This window comes from Suricata suricatta, chromosome X (assembly GCF_006229205.1).
Source record: "Suricata suricatta isolate VVHF042 chromosome X, meerkat_22Aug2017_6uvM2_HiC, whole genome shotgun sequence".
Classification (NCBI taxonomy): Eukaryota; Metazoa; Chordata; class Mammalia; order Carnivora; family Herpestidae; genus Suricata; species Suricata suricatta.
In genome coordinates this window covers 47,378,446-47,399,625 of record NC_043717.1, presented here as the reverse complement: position 1 = coordinate 47,399,625, position 21,180 = coordinate 47,378,446, and the positions used below count along the sequence as shown (strand labels likewise).

Sequence of the window (21,180 nt, the reverse complement as noted above, 5' to 3'; positions counted from 1 at the left end):
TGATTGCACTGGGACTTCCTTTGAAAGGAAACCAAAGGCTGATGCAATTTATAAGGTCCAAGCCAGAACTGAAAAGCTTCATGTACACCTGGGCCTGGGGACAAAATACTGTGATGTTCCCCACAAGCCCAGTGACATTGGCAATAGAGGTGGCAGCAATTAACCTACCAACTGCAGCTCAACTCTATTCAACAAAGGTGTGTTGGGCACTTACTGACTACAAAGCTCTATGCTTGGTATCATGGGGAAAATAAATATATAACAGACCAGTAATATATATCTAATAGAATGTAATGTGAGCTACAATTTTTCTAATAGCTATATTAAAATTTGAAAAATAAATAGATGAAAGAAATTTTGATAATATATTTCATTTAACCCAATGAATATAAAATGTTATTTTAAACTGTAATCAATGTAAAATTTATTAATGAGATATTTTATGTTCTTTGAAATGTAGTGTGCATTTTACACATGGACTAGCCATGTTTCCCAGTGTTCAACTGCCATATATAGCTAGTAGCTAATTGGACAGCACATATAGAAGATATGGTCCCTACTCTCAAGGAATTGACAGGCTAGTCTATGAGCCAGACTGATCATAAGCATGTATAAGTAACAAGTACTAGAGTGCAGTGCATCAATGACAAAGAGCACTTCACCAGAGGTTAGGAATCCTGGCCTCTGTTTTTTTCTCTGTCACTAATTTTCTGTGTGAACTTGAGTAAATCCCTCTCCCTCTATGGGCCTCCATATATTCATCTCTACAATGAGGTTTAACTAGATTTTTTCATTCAACAAGTATATGTTGACTGTTTTCTAAGTATCAGGCATGGTGCAAGGCACTTAGGATACAGAGATGAACAAGACACATACAATGCTTGCCTTCTTGACCCTTGCAGTGTGGTTGAAAGTAGCTATTAAGCAAACAGTTATGGGTAAATATGACAAGAATGAGGGAATCCCAGAAAGCAGGGAGAGCATATAACATAACCCATCAGGCTTGGATAGGTGAAGGAATCCTCTCACAAGAAGTAACCTTTGAAGGCTGTCTGAAAAATGAGAAGTGAACCAAGTGAATAATTGATGAAATGCCATTCCAAGCAGAAGAAACAGCAGGTATAAATACTCTGAGATGTAAAAAAAAAATGTGTTCTATTCTAGGAAGACAAGAAGGCTCATGTGGCCTAGAATTGGGTGAGCAAAGGAAAGAAAGTAAGAGAGGTAAGTGGGGGGCCAAAGTGAGAAAGGTCTTGTATATTATGTGGAGGGTTTGAAATTTACCTAATCAGTCATGAATAGCCAGAGAAAGTATAGATGATGCAGTTCCCTTTCATTCCCAAAACAAGGAATTTTGAAGTTCAGCTCATGGAAAGAAAAGTTAATCCCAACTAGTTGGACAAGAAACTTCACAGAAGAGGCAATGGTTTTAAAGACCGTTAAAAAATAAGAGCACTAATCAAAGAAGTTTTTCAGGCAGAAGAGAGAACATGAGCAAAAGTGAAGAGATAGAGAAGAACATGGTGAGCTTGTGTAAATGGAGGGAACACTTATACAGCAAGGTAAATATTAATCTAAGAAAATCTGTGAATATCTATAGATGTACTAGAATAATAGAAGCCCAAAGTCCTATCTAACACACTAAATTGTGTTCTGGGAGAAACCAGACAAATATATTGGACCCATAAAGATAACAACTTTGAATAATAATAATAATAATAATAATAATAATAATAGTGGTGCCTGGGTGGCTTTGTTGGTTGAATGGACGACTCTTGATTTTGGTTGAGGTCATGATACCAGGGTCGTGAGATCAAGCCCCGCATCGGGCACTATGCTGAGCATACAGCCTGCTTGGGATTCTCTCTGTCTCTCTCAAATTAAAAGTAAATAAGAATAATAATAAAAATAATAATAAACACATATTGTGAACATGCTAAGTACCAGGCACTGTCTCAATCCCTTTATGTGTATTAGTTTATGTAATTTCCTTACAATGGTCTTATGAGGGAGATATTATAATTATCCCCCTATGAAAGATGAAGATCTGTAACTTGCATAACTTAAACAGCTAGTAAATGGCAGAGGCAGGATTGAAATGTCATGAAACAATTTACGCAGGGTAGGGATTTTGGAGCAATCTACAAAAATATATAATATGGCTCTGGCTAAGAAATACAAAAAACAGGCCAGTTATCATCACAGTCTATAAGGGAAGCTTTATGAAGAAAAGAACTCAATTTCCAATTTATGATCATTAGACATGCTGAAATGAAGCTGAACTCTGTTTAGCTTCTTAAAATTAAAAAAGAATAAATGAAGTAAATAAAATAGGAGTCCGAGAGAGTTAGTTAAAGACTTAGAAAATCAAACTGGTTCCACTCTAAACTCCCTGTACCTTACTTCCAGATTCATTTAGAAATATCTATCTATGAGAGAAATAACTGAAGTGCCCTTGACAATAATCCCCATCTATTTTCAACAATGGTCCACCTAAGGGAAAAATCCCTAGGCAACAGTTTTGAATGGGCAGGGAAGGAAGGAAAGGAAGAAGGATGAACTAACGTGTGACAAAATGTCACATATATTTGGAAAGAACAAAACTTCCTATATATATATTCTTTCATTCAGAATGGGGTGCGTGTCCCTACTATCTCTGATTTGATACACACAGACTGTTTTCATCTTCCTAGTGTTTTCTCTGATGAAAGGAATGGTAAACAGTGCATTGTGGGGGGAAAAAGAGAATTTAGGATAAACCTTTGAACTTACACCACAGCTAACATCTAGAATTAGGATTCTAGAACTTGGATTAGCATTGACCTAGGAGGCAGTCAATTCCTACATACTTCTCTCTAAGGTTAGTTATCATGATATTATTCCTTAATGTTCTGGTCTTATATTTGCATATGTCATTTTCTATAGGCTTATCTAAAGAGTGTCAACATTATAATTTGTATGGCAATAGGTAGCTCAGAATCTTCAGTGCATAACCTGAACATTTTTTTCTTTTTTCAAATTTATTTTTAATAATAGTTTATTGTCAAATTGGTTTCCATATAACACCCAGTGCTTCTCCCCACAAGCGCCCCCCCATGACCATCACCCCCTTTCCCCCTCTACCTCCCCCTTCAGCCCTCGGTTCGTTTTCAGTGTTCAATAGTCTCTCATGATTCGTGTCTCTCTCTCCCCACCTCTTTCCCCCTTCCCCTCCCTATGGTCCTCTGTTAGGTTTGTCCTGTTGGACCTATGAGTGCAAACATATGGTATCTGTCCTTCTCTGCCTGACTTATTTCACTCAGCATGACACCCTCGAGGTCCATCCATTTTGCTACAAATGACTATATTTCATTCTTTCTCATTGCCATGTAATACTTCATTGTATATATACATATACCACATCTTCTTGATCCATTCATCAGGTGATGGACATTTAGGCTCTTTCCATGTTTTGGCTATTGTTGAAAGTGTCGCTATGAACATTGGGGTGCATGTGCTCCTATGCATCAGCACTTCTGTATCTCTTGGGTAGATCCCTAGCAGTGCTATTGCTGGGTCATAGGGGAGTTCTATCAATAGTTTTTTGAGGATCCTCTATACTGTTTTCCAGAGGGGCTGCACCAGTTTCCATTCCCACCAACAGTGTAGGAGGGTGCCCATTTCTCCACATCCTCGCCAGCATCTATAGTCTCTTGATTTGTTCATTTTAGCCACTCTGACCGGTGTGAGGTGATATCTCAGTGTGGTTTTGATTTGTATTTCCCTGAGGATGAGTGACGCTGAGGATCATTTCATGTGCCTCATGGCCATCTAGATGTCCTCTTTGGAGAAGTGTTTGTTCAGATCTTCTGCCCCTTTCTTCACTGGATTATTCGTTTTTTGGGGTAGGTAGTTTAGTGAGCTCCTTATAGATTTTGGATACTAGCCCTTTATCTGATATGCCATTTACCACTATCTTTTCCTATTCTGTCGGTTGCCTATTAGTTTTTTTATTGTTTCCTTTGTAGTGCAGAAGCTTTTTATCTTGATGAGGTCCCAATTGTTCATTTTTGTTCTTGATTCTCTTGCTTTTCTAACCCAGATGCAGATGCTATGATGTAGATGACCAAATGTCTCTTACTGTTCAAGAGTGTCACAACTGTACTGAGTGGGAAATAAAAATATCAGGGATGCCCAAAGCTGGCTTTTGACTGTTGACAGGTATTCCAGGTTGTCATATGAGACCTTGTGCTATAGTGATAAAAACACTGGGCTTGGAGTTCAAAGACCTGGATTTGAATTCCAACTTACTACTTCCCACCTTTACAGGCTTATGTAAATTACTAATATTTCTGACTATCCGTTTCCCCATTTCAAAATTGATCTAAGAAATAGATACCTCATGAGGTTTCAGAAACATGATACCTAATAGCTTTTGTCAAAACAAGATTATACAAGGTAAGAAGAAAAAAAAAGCTACATGTTGCCCCAATAAGAGCAACTGCTCTTCTATTCTCAGTTCTAAGACAAATAAACAGTGGAAAATGGAAAGGCAAAGAAAAGGGTTGTGTTTGGTGTCTGCTTATTTATTTATTTATTGTTCTTAAGAATGCTTGTATATATTACATCACTTATTCTTCGCAAGAATCCTGTAGAAATAACAATCATTCCCATCTCAAAAATGAGGACACTGAAACCCAAAGTCATTGAATAATTCCCTCAAAGTCACATATTTAGTAAATGGCAGAGTTGAGATTCAGACTTATATTAGCCATGCCCCTAAAAAGGTATTTTTTTTCTCCTACTGGAAGTTTATTTTTTTAATAGTTTATTGTCAAATTGGTTTCCATATAACACCCAGTGCTTCTCCCCACTAGTGCTCCCCACCATGACCATCATCTCCTCCCTCCCTCCCCCTCCCCCTTCAGTCCATGGTTCGTTTTCAGTATTCAGTAGTCTTCCTTGATCTGTGTCCCTCACTCTCTGCCACTCTCTTGCCCCCTTCCTCTCCCCATGGTCCCCTGCCAGGTCTCTCTTGTTAGACCTATGAATGACAGCAACATATAGAAAATGAAATTAGACCACTTCCTGACACCACTCATAAAAAGGTATTAAAGGGGCCACTCAAGAGTTAAACATTAGCTTTGGCTCCTTTAAACCCTGCAGGCCACTCAGCCCCTCAGTCTTAAAGAAAAAGGGGTTATTCCACTAGATTACAAGCTCTATGAGAGCAAGAACCATGTATGTTATGCCTCATGTTTTATTGAGTTACTGATTTTTCCTAATTGATTTTGGGAGTTCCTTATATATTAGAGAAGGTTTCCCTTTGTATATTATAAGAATTACAAATATGTCCATTAGTTTATCATTTGTCTTTTTACTTTGATTCTAGCATTTTATATATATTTTTATTGTTGGTGCTCTACCAAGATCTATTAAGGCAGTGTTTTTATCTTATTCAAAACAATATAGCTAATGAATAGAAATGTCTTATTTATAGAAAGTGTTCAATAAACATTTATTGATGAAAAATAATTCCTCCTGTTGCACAGGTCTGAAAATAAGGTGACAACTAAATATGGAATATTTCTGATAACCTGGGACATGAAGGTAAACCAGAACTGAAGATTCATTAAAAAAGACACAGAAATGCTGATGGATAGGGGCACATGTATCCCAATGTTCATAGCAGCACTTTCCACAATAGCCAAATCATGGAGAGAGCCTAAATGTCCATCAACTGATGAATGGATCAAGAGGATGTCGATTATCTATATGATGGAATACTGCATGGCAATGAGAAAGAATGAAATATGGCCATTTGTAGCAAAGTGGATGGACCTCGAGGGTGTCATCCTAAGCTAAATAAGTCAGTCAGAGAATGACAGATACCATATGTTTTCATTCATAGGTCTAATAAGAGAAACTTAACAGAGGACCATGGGGAGGATGGGGGCGGGGAATGAGTAATGGAAAGGGAGGGAGGCAAATAATGAAAGATTCTGAATACTGAAAACCAAGTGAGGGCTGAAGGGGGAGGGGAATAGGGAAAGGGGGGTGATGGTCATGGAGGAGGGCACTTGTGAGGAAGAGCATTGGGTGTTCTGTAGAAACCAGCTTGACAATAAACTATATTAAAAAAAAGAAATGAAAAGAAAGACCTAGACAGAGAATATCCGAAAACCTGAGTTTCAAGCCCAGTTATGCCATGCTTTGTTGTATGACCTTGGGCAAGTCCCTTCTTTGCTTTGGTAGACTAGCTGGTCTTTAAGAGCCCTTTTCTCCCTTTTACAGATTTCCCAAATGATCTGGTCAGTAAAGATACAAAGATAAGATAAGACCTTGCTTTCCTGGAACTCATGTTCTGATGAAGGAAAGTGGCACTCAACAAACAATCTCACAATAAAAATGTGGTATGGAATATTAATATAGGGAGAGAGAGTAATAGCAAATCTATGACAGAAAGTAATAGCAAATCTAATCTGATACAAGAGTTTAAGTAAGTATTTCTTCAAAACTGTCTAAAATTAAGATTCGAAGGATGATCCAGACTAACTAAAATTCTCTGGGCCTTGAATCCTTTAATATACATATTAAACATTACTGTTATTTATATCATATATATTTATTTTTATTATAATATATACTTTTATTGTAAACATATAAAACACAAATATGTATGTATATTTACACACACACAGATATGCACACACATTTATACATCTTTATGTAACATGTGAAAAAAGCTTTCTGGTCTGTAAAATAATACCAATGTGAGGGATGACCTTTTTCATGTGGTTGGGAATTTCTCTGGACCTGTTTTAGGATACCATGTAGCTCCCACTCCAGGCCTTTTTTCTTTTCATATTTTTAGTCCCTTTTATTTTTATTTTTTATTTTTTAAAATAGTTTATTACCAAGTTGGTTTTCATATAACACCCAGTGCTCTTCCTTGCAAGTGCCCCCTTCCACAACAAACACCCCCTTCCCCACCCCCCTCCTTCCTCAGCCCTCCCTTTGTTCTCAGCATTCAAAAGTCTCTCATGATTTGTCTCACTCTCTTTCCCCATCTCTTTCCTTTCCCGTTTCCCCTTCCCATGGTCCCCTATTAGGTTTCTCCTGTTCTTCTGTTAGACCTATGAGTGCAAACATATGGTATCTGTCTTTCTCCACCTGACTTACTTCGGTTAGCAAGACTCCTTCCAGGTCCATCCATTTTGCTACAAGTGGCCATATTTTATTTTTTCTCATTGCCATGTAATACTCCATCCATATATACCACATCTTCTTGATCCATTCATCAGTTGATGGACATTTAGGCTCTTTCCATGATTTGGCTATTGCAGAAAGTGCCACTATGAACATCGGGATACATGTGCCCCTGTGCATCAACACTTCTTTATCCCTTGGGTAGATACATGTTTTGTTGTATGATCCAGTGCTATTGCTGGGTCATAGAGGAGTTCTATTGTTAATGTTTTGAGAAACCTCCACACTGCTTTCCAGAGAGGCTGCACCAGTTTCCATTCCCACCAGCAGCGTAAGAGAGTGCCCATTTCTCTACATCCTCGCCAGCTTATATAGTCTCTTGATTTGTTCATTTTAGCCACTCTGACCTGCATGAGGTGGTATCTCAGTGTGGTTTTGATTTGTATTTCCCTGATGATGAGTGACACTGAGCATCGTTTCATGTGCCTCATGGCCATCTGGATGTCCTCTTTGGAGAAGTGTCTATTCAGTTCTTCTGCCCATTTCTTCAGTGGATTATTAATTTTTTGGGGTATGGAGTTTAATGAGTTCCTTGTAGATTTTGGATACTAGGGATGTCGACTCTCACCACTGTTGTTTAACATAGTGCTGGAAGTCATAGCATCAGCAATCAGACAACAAAAAGAAATAAAGGGCATCAGAATTGGCAAAGAAGCAGTCAAACTTTCACTTTTCACAGATGACTTGATACTCTACATGGAAAACCTGATAGAGTCCACCAGAAGCCTTCTAGAACTGTTCAATGAATTCAGTAAAGTTGAAGGCTACAAAATCAATGTACAGAAATTGGTTGCATTCTTATACACCCAAAATGAAGCCATAGAAAGAGAAATCAAGAAATGGATCCCATTCACAATTGCACAAAAAAACATAAAATACCTAGGAATAAACCTAACCAAAGATGTAAAAGACCTGTATGCTGAAAACTCTAGAAGACTTATGAAGGAAATTGAAGAAGACACAAAGAAATGGAAAAACATTCCACGCTCATGGATCAGAAGAATAAGCATTGTTAAAATGTCATTATTACCTAAAGCAATTTACACATTCAATGCAATCCCCATCAAAGTTGCACCAGCATTCTTCTCAAAGCTTGAAAAATCTATCTTAAAATTCATATGGAACCACAAAAACCCCTAATAGCCAAAGTAATATTGAGGAAGCAAACCAAAACAGGAGGCATCACTATCCCAGACTTTAGCCTCTACCACAAAGCTGTCATCATTAAGACAGTATGGTATTGGCACAAAAACAGACACATGATCCAGGCCTTTTTGAATCTGGACCTGAGCATGAACTCAAGACTCCATGGGACTTGTAGGAGATCTGCTTCTGCTTTCCATAATGTGAAGAAGATGCCGTCTGTCTCTGTAAATTTAAAAAAAAAGTGTTTTTCAGATCTAACTACACATCATGTCTGCTTATCTGACCCACTGATGCTATCAGGTATTATAGAAGTTGCCTGGCTTGTCTCAATGCTTGACAATGGAAGCAAGAGGAGGAGTGTTGTGCAGGCCTCTCTCATCAGCTTGACTCTATCCAGGAGATGGTCAGTTCTTGGAGATTGTGGCATGTATTACCAGCAGTCACAGATTTTTTTTCATATTCTCATTATCTATTAAAAACAAAAAGGGGGCTCCAGAACTGTGAGAAAATATATTTCTGTTGTTTAAAAAAAACAAAAAACAAAAAACAAAACAAAAAAAGGGGGGGAGAGGGAGAAGGCAAATCATGAGAGACTCTTGAATACTGAAAACAAACAGAGCTGAAGAGGGAGGGGCAAGGGAAAGGGGGGTGATAGTCATGGAGGGGACACTTGTGGAGAAGAGTACTGGGTGTTATACGGAAGCCAACTTGGCAATAAACTATTTAAAACAAGGACAAAAAGGAAGAAGAAAAGGGCAAGGCATCTGGGAACTCTAGCACACTGTATTGATAGGACTGGAGAAAAGAGAAAGTAAGGGAAGAGAGTCAACAGTTGACTAATGACTACTCTGTCCAAGGCACTGTGCTATATGCTTTATGCACGTCCACTCATAATCTTCACAGTCATTCTAGAAAGTAGGAATTGTTCTTCCCCTTCCATAGATGATAAAAATGAAGTCCAAAGTGCTCAAATGACTTACTTCAAGTCACCCAGTAAGTAACTGAGGTGGAGTTCAAACCAACTTTACTAGTTTCTTCTATACCACATAACACTTGGAAGAGTCATTTCAGTATATTCTACTACCCCCAGGCTGGATCATACCAATTTTTACCCCAAAGAAGAGGGATACTTGTACGTTTGGGGGAATTGCAAATATAGAGATTCTCTTACTTCTCTTGCCATTAGTTATACTCCTCTGGTAGGAAGTTGATCCTCTCATCTCATCTGAACCATGCCTGTTGTGGTTTAAGTCAACTTCCGGTCCCCTTATTCTACCTCTCCTCCAAACCTTTTCCTCTGAGTTGCACGTTGCAGCCTCCACCTTCTGATGCCTCTTTTGAACCTTTGAACTTCTCATTTTGACTCCTAAGCCAGGCAAAATGGTTTCAGAATGGAGATTAGCACCACTTCCACCACCTGCTTCCACTGCTCCACTGGCTCTGCTTTCACAAACTCGTCAACCCAGTGGCCTCTTCTCAAATGTCATTCTACTTCGTCCTTCATCTATTGATCTTTGAGCTTATAAACATAGTCAAGTTACAATAAAACCCCTAAAATATCTTTCCAATGTCCACCCCATCATTCTTAAGTTTCCTCAATACAACTTTCTTAGAAAGTAGTTTCTAAACTTTTAACCTCCTAATCCACCATAATTTGTCTTTTTATTTGTACTCTATTCCAATTTCTGCACTGACCCTGGTATTTGGTGTAACCAAATTACCATGAACTCCTAATCAACAAAGTCAAAAGCCTCTCTACTAGCCCTCATCCCCCTTAATGTCTCTGTAGCAGATAACTTTGTCAGCTATTCCTTCTTTCTCTAAAGCCCTATCATCAACTGCTTTAGAGGATATCCTCTGCCATCTTCAGATTGAATTCTGTCATCAGAAGACACACAATTTTGGTTCGTAAGAGATGTAAAGATCAACTTCCTGCCAAAGGATCATAGCTTATGGTATTGACTGCCTTCTTCATTTGTTTCCCTCATGCTTAGCTTAGCACCTGATCCAGAGTATTGTTTAGTGAAAATTGCTAAATGTTTTTACTTACACTCTTTGGATTCACATATCTTCCTGACCACTGTCCTTGGTTTTCTTCATAGGCCCCTTTTCTTTTCTTCAGTCTCATTACATGTCAGTGTTTCCCAGAGCTCTGTATCCTTTTGTGTGTATACATATGTGTGTCTGCATACTTGCTCACTGACTGTCTTCCCAACATCCAGAACTGTAGATTAAAGTGAATATTGAACATATCTTTCTAAATGTCTAAGTTCTCATGTTCTCAGACTTGCACCTAAAACAAACTTGCTCGTCATCCTGAAGGGAATCCATATCTCCATGTATGGAATCCAAGATAGAAAAATAAATAATCTTTGGCCACCATCTTATATATTTTAAATTTTTATTTATTATTGAGATACAGAGATAGAGCATGAGCATGGGAGGGGCAGAGAGAGGGGGAAGACACAGAATCTGAAACAGGCTCCAGGCTCTGAGCTGTCAGCACTGCTTCTGATTCTGTGTCTCCCCTTTCTCTGTTCATCCACCATTTGTGCTCTGTGTCTGTTTCTCAAAAAAATAAATGTGTTAAAAAATTAAAGATGTGATATATATATATATATATATCTGATTTTTATATATACATACATATCTGATATGTATGATCTATATATATGATTATATGATTCAGCCATAAAAACGAATGAAACCTTGCCATTTGCAACAACATGGATGGAGCTAGAGAGTATAATGCTAAGTGAAATACATCAGAGAAAGACAAATACCATATAATTTCACTCATATGTGGAATTTAAGAAACAAAACAAGCAGAGAGAGAGAGAGAGAGAGAGAGAGAGAGAGAGAGAGAGAACAGAAAATACAGAGATAAGCCAAGAAACAGTATCTTAACTACAGAGAACAAACTCATGATTACCAGAGGGGAGGTGGGTGGGGGGATGGGTGAAATAGGTGATGGGGATTAATGAGGGTACTTGTTGTAATGAGCACTAAGTTATGTATGGAATTGTTGAATCACTATATTGTATACCTGAAACTCATATAACATTGTATGTTAACCATGCTGGAATTAAATTAAAGAAAAAGAAAAAGAAACAATGGACTGTTAGCAGGACACTTCTAAGGTTGTAGCCAGTGCTCTTCCTGCACCCTACAATGCCTTCAGATGGCTATCAATCTACAGAGGGCTAGACAATGTACACCTTTGGCTCTTATTCTTTTTTACTTCCAGTGCTTTTTTAAAATTTTATTTTAAATTTAGTGAGTAAATGACTGGTGCTGAAACAACATAAGTCAAGATGAAAAGAGTTGGTATTAATGGCATCAATTTTATGATTAGGCTGAAACAAAGAAGCTGAAGTCATGGAAAGGCCAAATAACTGTTAAGTTGGATGGACATCAGCTCCAGTAACAGTAGAGATCAGGTTCCAGGTACCGGCCATGGAAGAACCATTAGGTAAAGGCAGTGTACCTGGGAAAAAAGCTGTCTTATGGCCCATATCTCTAGATCTTGACATCTTTAAGTGTAATACAAAGGTAATAATCTTTGCCCTGCCTAAACTACAGAACTATTGTCAGATCTGATGTAATAATAGATGTGAGAGAACAAAATAGGCTGGGGAGGGAACTCATGAGGGGGTAGCTTATCTACTACTTCCCAAAACCCAGGGTTGACCTAAGGTAACCTATGTAACCACCTCCCAAGCCTCTAAATTGCAAAGTCATTATGAAAGGGAAGTTCTAGCAGCAACAGTCTGGACTTCTAGCCCATATCTCCACAGTTGCTCAAGAATGACAGTTGGCTTTTGCATCAGTCCCTCTATACCATTTTGTCCCAAACCCCACTTCTCATACTGCCTCCCCACAACATGTGTGGCAATTTCCAGCCCAGCATTTCCCCATCACTGTGGCAATGTTCTGGTCTCCCAGAGTCTTAGAAACCCTGGAATGTTGACGGGGGTGGGAGGAACCAAGTTCTTTGGACTCCTCAGCATAATACCTGATCTATCTGGGAACATGTGCATCAGGCTATCCTATCCTCCCTTCAACTATTTATACTTTTGGTGTCTAGGTTAATTTGTAAACTTGCATTGGTCTTTTTTCCCCTCTTTTTAAAAATTTTTAATAGTTTATTGTCAAATTGGTTTCCATATAACACCCAGTGCTCTTTCCCACAAGTGCCCTCCTCCATTACCACCACATCCCTTCCCCCTCCCACTCCCCCTTCAATTCTTGGTTCATTTTCAGTATTCAAGAGTCTCTCAGGTTTTGCATCCCTCTCTTCCCAACTCTCTTTCCCCCTTCCCCTCCCCCACACTGAAATGCATTGGTCTTTTTAAGGCCCAGCATTGTAAATGCAGCTTAGATCAGATCAGATCCCATAACTGGCAAACAGGCTGGAAGCCTACACTGAGTTATATATAACTCTGCCTCACTCTCATCTTACCATCTTTATCACAAAATTATGTTGATCATGTTATGTAGTAGGAAGGGGATGACACTTATCCTTGGGAGTGTCCTTTTCCAATTTTTTTATTTATTCATTTAACAAACACATGCATACATACTCTGAGCTAGATCACTATCTACTAGGGAAGATAGCCAAATAAGCAGAATTCCAATTAGCCTACTGTGCCCCTCACAATGACATATTCAAGGATGATATGTAATATATTATGTATAAGCTACAGTAGCAAAACAGGAGTGATCAACTTTCTGGGGACAGCAGGAGCAATTTTACAAAGAAGATTTGAACTGAGACTTGAAAGATAAGTAACAAGGTTTCAAGCAGTTAATAGGTAGTGTTGGGGAAAAAGGCATCATATGCATTCTAGAAGAGTATCTTATGACAGCATATGCAAAGAGGCAAAGATTTACACATCTACATATATAAAACAGGTAAATTTTGGTGATTACAATTCTAAGTGGTTTGAGTATAAGATATATGTTGAGGAGTGACAGGAGATAAAACTGGATAGATGTGCAGGTCAATATTGTTGAGGACTTTGAATATGTACTGACTTTAAAATTTGTCTCCAAAACAATAGAGACAAAACAATGGAGACAAAATGGTAATGTTAAAATCCATTTAGCACCTCCTTAAAGTATATTTTCTGAAGCCAGATTTGAACAACCCATCTGGAAAATGTGAACATAGTTATGAGAGCAACAGGACAAAATTTTGGGGCCTGAAGTTATGCTGGGAAATCTGAAATCTATGTCCACCATATTTAAGATTAACACTGCCTAAAGATATAACTGTACATTTCCATTTCTGAATTAAATATCTATAAATATAGAGCAAATTCTATTGTGCTTATTTCTACAAAGGAAGTCAAGAGCCCAAAATTTTCTCAGGTGATCATATATTGGCCAAAAAGGAGAAAAGAAACAGTCCTGGGTTGGGGGGGACAAGATTATGTTAGCAAGGGAACAATTGGTGGTTGCCAAGCAACCCCAAAATTCTAGGATGAAGAGGTGTAGATACTAAATGGCAATTGATAACCTAGATCTTTCCCACCTCGTATCCTTTACCTCACAATATCTTATTTATGCATTTTTATACAACTCTTCTCTATTTATTTAAACCTAAAAGGTGGATTCGCTTCAGCCCAACCTATGACTACAATGTCTCCCCACCAAAAATCCTATATTTAAGTCCCCAGAACCTCAGAATGTGACTGTATTCGGAGATAGGGCCTTTAAACAATTTATTAACTTAAGATATGGCCGTTAGGTGAGACCATAATCCAATATAACTGGTATACCTGTCAAGAAGAGGGCATTTTGATGCAAAAGAGACACCATGGATATGTGTATGCAAAGAACAGGCCATGTGAGAATAAAGTAAGGAGGTGGACATCTGCAAGCCAGGAAAGAGGCCTCAGGAGAAACCAAACCTATCAAACACCGTAATCTTGGGTTTCAAGTGTCCAGAACTGTGCTAAAATAAATAAATAATTAATAGTAATGAATAATAAATAATGTATGTGTTTTTAAACCATTCAGTATATTATTTTGTTATGGTGGCCCTTAGAAAACTAATGCAGGCAAGGAACAATTTTTTAGTCCACTGTCCACTGATACCTCTCCCAAGGCATCAGGAGTCCCTGGCAGAAGAAGGCTTTGTTGGGGCACCTGGGTGGCTCAGTCGGTTAACCTTCTGCTTCAGCTCAGGTCATGATCTCACGGTTTGTGGGTTCAAGCCCCACATCGGTCTCTGTGCTGACAGCTAGCTCATAGCCTGGAGCCTGCTTTGGATTCTGTATCTCCTTCTCTCTCTCACCCTCCCCTGCTCACGCTGTCTCTCTCTGTTTCTCAAAAATACATTTAAAAACATTAAAAAAAGAAGGCCTTCTTAATAGTCTGATAAGGTCTCTCTCCTCCTCTTTACCACTATAACCAAGGCACCACATGGGCAGCTAAGCCTAGGCACTGAAAACAGATTTTTGTGTCTTTTACTTCAGGTTTGGACAAGGTACCAAGTGATTCTGTCACTGAAATATTTTGTTCCCTCTGTGAGGTCCCCAGAAGTGGTCAGAGAGAGGATAGTCCTGGCAGGAATAGCATAGGTGGGAAATCCCATCAAATTTTAGTCAAAGCCAAATGTAAAGGAAGAAAAACCCTGAATATGGATCAAGCAATTTTCTGTGTTCAGCTCTGCATATAATTAGTTATGTTACTCAAAGGCCTTAATGTCTATAAACCTTGGCTTTCTGATCAATAAATAGGTGATCATGTGTATTTCACTGATGTCTTATAGTGGTAAATAAAGAGGAGTTGGAACTTGGATGGTTATTACAAAGGTGTGCCAAATCCCACACATTCAATTCCAGCTCCTCTACTTGCTCATGAAGAGGCCAAGTTAGACCAAATTTGATTTTGATTTTGTTTGGAAACTGGCCCAAACAGAATTAACAAGAAGCATATGAGCTAAACCCTTTGCAGGAAAAGTTTAGCCTGAAAGAAAAATTTGGGCCCATAATACTGGTATGATGGAAATAGAATGTAATCTGAGTTTCCATCAAAGGACTTAAGTCCAATATTTAGGAAGACATAGCATGAATAGAATTTAGTATACAGAAAGCAGTAACCTACTCAATTATGTTGTAACTTGGCTGAAGTTACGGTTGTGTTGTGTTGTCATAACAAAGAGGAGGTTGGTGGTGGGTGTCCATGGAGGTTAGAGAAAAAGAAGAATAAAACAACATGAGTAGATGTGACACTGACACTATCCAAAGAGAGAGGCCATCGAGTCTATGGCTCAACCTGTGCCACAGAAACAGAAATCTCCCCAAAGCTGGAGAAACCAATTCATACACCTACCCTGGTTCTAGGTAAATGTCCTAGAAGAGCATCTAAGCTCTTTTGTCTTAGTTTCCTGTTTTTCAAATTCTCTTCTGCACTCAAGTCTTCTCCCCTTAGTAGACTCACCCTCAGTCAGAACTTGGATGAATAGCAGATCTGGATAATTCACTTTTGCTTATGGAAACTGAGAATTAGTGCCTCCATGTCAGCTATTTTGGATCAGAAGTTCTTACCAATTTTGAATTCTTCCTGGTCTTCTTTATCTCTTCTCCCTAAACGTACCACACACACACACACACACACACACACACACACACACACACACACACACGTATATTCAAAATGGAGGAGATATGGCCTAAAAGTAGCTTAGGATATTGATAGTGAGCTCAGTATGTGTCAGTTGTGAGACGTGGTGGCCAAAAGTTAACACTATCTATTATTCCATTGACAAAAATGTAGTATCTAGAACTAGGAAGGTGACATTCTTGCTCTACTTAGCACTGGTCAGATGACAGAGTATTTTCCCTTATGGATACCACACTCTGAGAGGAACATTGACAAATGAGGAAAGCCTCCGCCCTTACATTTCCCTTGATATGGTTGTGGGTTCACATTTCCCCCAGAGAAACCTTATCCTGTAAGCTTACCACAACCCAAGCCTACTTGCAGACTAACCTCAAGCTATATCAGGAAGCTCTCATCAGCCAGAGAGCCATGAGTCCCGGATAATTTGGGGTGTTAAACTTTTCTTCCTCTCAAGCATTAGGGGCTTAAAATCATGAGTCAATTCAAGTAAAAGCCATTCTACTTTGTTATAAAGCATCATAAATAGTAGCCATTTATGCTATTGCCACCCACCATAAGCCAAACTATTTTCTTTTTAGGTTCCAAGCCTAGATAGGTATCTCACAGTAAAGCATGAAAAAAGTGGAAATATGAGAGTACAGAACATATCAAATGGACCACTTCCCCCAAATTCTTTGGACTTGTATACATATAAGAAAAACTTGAAACAGTTCTTGCTTAGTATTGTGGTTTTCCTCATGGTGGATGGTATCTATCCAGTGGATCACTGGAGTTTAATGTATAATTCTAGGGCCACACTTTACTTGCATTTCATGTCTCTTGAAGCTGTAGGTGGTTTCTCACTGCAGAGCATGGCAGAAGTTGTGAGCATCCTTGAAGATCTTTGTCTTTTGAGAGAGAAGGCACAAAAATGTATGAGGCACTCTTATCCTCTGTCCTCACACTGCTGCCTGTTAATGTAGTTGATGTTCTTTCTCTAGCTGATATTGTTGCACTTGTTCTTATAGATCTTGATATTCTTGTTATGGCTCTGAGTTTTCATGTGCTAACATTGTTTCTTCTACTGGTGTTGATAGTGTTATAAAGTCAGTAGTGCACAGTCCTATTGGATTTCCCCAAGTCATAGTTTCCTCAGTTTCTTCAGAAGATACTTATTCTATTTATCACATGTTTTTGTTGGCTTTCCTAGTGAATTTTCTAGTGGGCTTGTCTTGGGGATACCGAGGATAGTCTCTATCTCATTTTGGGCCAAAGATTAATATTGAAGCCCTAGATCACACATTCAACCAGTATTTTTATAGCTAATTTTATTTCATAAAGCAATACCTTCCAAGCAGATTGTGACACTACAGCTACTGAAAAACAGTCTTAGAGGGTGAATGTATTCAGGAAACAAGATATCCTTTCCTATTTGTTCTGGTCCTTTGAGTGGTAGCAACTGCTACTCACCATTTCTCTATTCCAGCCTATCCAGTGGTCCACCAGCTTGACTACCTCAAGCCTTTTAGTCAATGTGAATTTATTTTATAAAATTATTTGTAATTGTAATTATTTCTTACTATATATTTATATGTGTGACCATTTAATTAATATCAATCTCTCCCACTTAGCTGATTATACCTTTTATAAGGGTAGGCATTCTTTGAAGTGTGGAAGATAGCAGGTGTTCAACAATTAGATAAATAAAAGAATAAGTAGATGCTAAGAAAAATCCACTTGCCCTTAAAAATTCAAGACACTTAAAACAAGTTAACGTTGTATACATTTATCTAGTGGCACTTCATTCATAAACATTTAATTTGTTTCATAAAAAAAGCAAACCAAAATGGAAAAATCAGCAAAGGATTTGAACAGGAATCTCACAGAAGAGGAAAAACAAATAGTTGTTAAACATATTTAAAAAGATACACAATTTCACTACTAATCAGGTAATTGTAAATTAAAACAATAATAAAATATTGTTTCTGGTTAGCCAAACTTTTGGTAAATGTCTTTAAAATGGGTAATATCAAACACTGATGATGAAAATATAAATTGGTATAGTCATTTTGGAGGCAATATTTTTAGCAAACCTAAATTCCAAAATAAATATCCAGATGATATTATTTGTCCTAAAATAATACAATGTGTAAGGGGGATGGAGTATAGATGAAACAAGGTTGGCCTTGTGTTGATAATTGTTAAGGTTAAGTGTTATGCATCCCATGACCTACTAATTTCTCCTGTTATCTCTCCAAAGGAACATTCCTACACATATGCACAAGAAGTCATGTCAAAGATATTTATCTCAGGGTTGTTGGTGATAGTGAAAAATTAGAAATTATTTAAACCCACATCAGTAGTGACATAGTCAAATAAATGATGGTGTATGTATACTGCACAATACCATGCATCAGTTAAATAGAATGAAATACATCTAAATATCCAAGTCACACTTTTGAGGGAGAAAAGTAAATTCAGAGTAATGTGTTCAACATGATACAATTTATATAGCAAGTAAACACCATACAGATCACTCAAAATAATGTTATATATATGTCATTCACACACACACACAGAGAGAGACAAAAAGAGATGATAAATACATAGATGAAAGATAGAAATCTTTACAGAGCCATCTGTAAGAATACAGATGAGATGATAGCAATGATTAGTTCTGAAGGGTGGGGAAGGGGACCAAGACTAATGTGGAGGTGAGACAGGTGGTTAAAGACAGCATTGATCTTATGTGCACATTTTATATACTTCAGTTTTTACAAGAGAAATATATTAAAATGCTATTCAAGTACCTTAAAGTAACTTTTTAAAGATCAGAAAATAAAAACATCTAATAACCTGGAAATATGTTTATGTTTAATTGTTAAATAAAAAGAAATAGGTTATAAAACAACATAATCACATTGCAAGAATAAATATACATAAAATGTCTGAATAGATGTACAGCAAAATGCTTACAAGAAAGTGGCAGTTTTGGTGAAATCGTACGTAGTTCAATCAATTAATTAATGTTGTGTGTGCTTACCGGTATTTTAAAATTTTACTATAATAAATATGTGATGTTTGTATAAAAAACACAAAACAAGCTAAAAATAAAGTATGATAGTCATGGAGTTTGCTTATAAAAGAAAGCGTCCACGAAAGAAAGAAAGAAAGAAAGAAAGAAAGAAAGAAAGAAAGAAAGAAAGAAAGAAAGAAAGGAAGAAAAGCCAGTGAGGCAGAGGAAACACCTAGATGGAAACCTCTAGATAGAGGGTCACTATCTCTTTGCCACTCAATGTTCCAGTCAACAAACAATGAAACACCGAACACTTTATTCTCTGTATTCTGTCAGGCCCTGTTTAAGGTATGAAGAGTGGGGAAACTGTGGTGGGTGAGGGGAGTGGTAGGATGAAAACCAAATTTCTTCCCTTAGGCTGAACTTGTGCTTGAGGCTCTGTCACTGTACATCCCACTGCTACCAACTTGTCCAGATACCCACCCTCTATTTTCCAACCCCTACCATTACAGAACATACAAGCATAGAAAATTTGCTTTCAATATACTCATTTCCTTCTGACAAGCAACCAAAGAGCTCCAATTCTTTTAATAGCTACTTTCCAAGGGCTGCTTTAACTTTGGCTGCGTTCCTTTTCTTCCAGTACACTAGTTTCAAGAGTCATTTTATTTTATCTATATCTTTGGTGTTCTCCCACCCTTTATTCCCAAGTGCGCACGCGCACAAACACGCGCAGTTTTAAATTACTTAACCTATCTCAGTTTCAGTCTCTTTATCTGTTATATTGAGTTAATACCCTCTAGTCCTTTCTGCTTCACTCACTTTACTCCACCATGGAATAAGTTAAGGAAAGAAAAGAGGTGGTAGGGATGAAAAAGAGAGAGATATAAAAGAAAGCTGCAATTTGTGAGAAAGAGGAACAGTTTAAGCTCAAAGTTGTGTACCTCTGGCTGTAGGAAAAACAAAGACCACTAGAGGGCAATATTATGGCAGGGAAATTTTCCCTAGTAGCATAGGGAACAGGTACAGCTGAATGGGCCAAGTTAGATAGGAGCTAGGACTGCGAGAGGCTCAGTCAGAGCTTAGAGTCCCCTATTAAGTTTGGTATTTCACATCCTAGGTGATTGATACGACATAAATGGGCCACAGCTGTCTAATGTTCACAGCTGTAAAGAATGACTCACTATTTGTTGAGATTATTGGTATCTATCACCAAATTTTGATGTGTTTGAGTTTTCACAAACATACTAATGCTACTTCTGCCATCTCACAGCAGCACCCGGGGTCTGTCTTCCCTGTCTCTTATGTTGTCTCACTTCACTGACCACTCAGTCCCTCAATGGTTCCATTCTCACAATCCTTTCCATTAAGTACACCTTGGATTACAGTACTTACCTTTGGGAAATCAAATAGCTATGTTCTGGGTTAGGGCATTATAGGAAACTCATTGCAAAACAAAACTGCTTTCTGGCCTTGCTGAAAACAGCAAGCACTCACTTCGCTTATCTAGTTAATGTATATCTAAGGATTAGGTCCTGCCTATACTCATGAATTCCTTAGACAATGTTATCTCATGGAATATTTTATCCCGTATTAAGTTGTTTTTCTGCACATTTTCAATACATTCTTCCTGACACGTAGCCCTCTGATGTATTGCACGTTGTTTTCCTAAATGTATGCTTAATAAATACAGGAGTTTGAGAGCAGCTCCAGGAGACTTCCCTTAGCCTCCCTTTCACCTCTCTTGACTTGCATAGAGTCTTGAGTAATTGAATAACTCTTTCTGCCGCCCTCAACTTTCCTGGACAGTCAAAAGCCGAACCCACAATTGGCGACCCTGACATGATAGTGATAGCCTTGAAAGGAAGGTTTTCAGTCTTCAGAATCGACATTGAGGAGAAGTGACTGTCCAGACTTCAGACAGACCTCATCCTGGTAAGGGACAGCAGTACCCTCTTGGGACAACTGCCAATGTGTCCGGTGTTCAGTGAGAGTATTTCTTTTTTCTTTCTTTTCCATGGGCCAAAAAATGTCAAAGAAACACCTATTATGTTTAAAAACTTTACAGAATGTTTTAAAGGCAGCTCATTGTACTGTTACAAAAGATCAATTAATTGTTATGAACAATACAAGATGCCTGCCCCTGGTTCCCTGACCAT

General features: G+C 38.1%; 1 long non-coding RNA gene across 2 annotated transcripts; it reads left to right on the top strand.

Moving 5' to 3' along the window:
• The first annotated feature begins 103 nt into the window (after positions 1–103).
• On the top strand, positions 104–5,679 carry LOC115284339. 2 transcript variants are annotated; one of them, XR_003905164.1, is made up of 4 exons: positions 104–197; positions 1,165–1,224; positions 1,477–1,562; positions 5,532–5,679. It is a non-coding gene; the product is annotated as an uncharacterized LOC115284339 (long non-coding RNA). The 2 variants fall into 2 exon arrangements; XR_003905165.1 differs by lacking the exon at positions 1,477–1,562.
• The last annotated feature ends 15,501 nt before the right edge of the window (positions 5,680–21,180 follow it).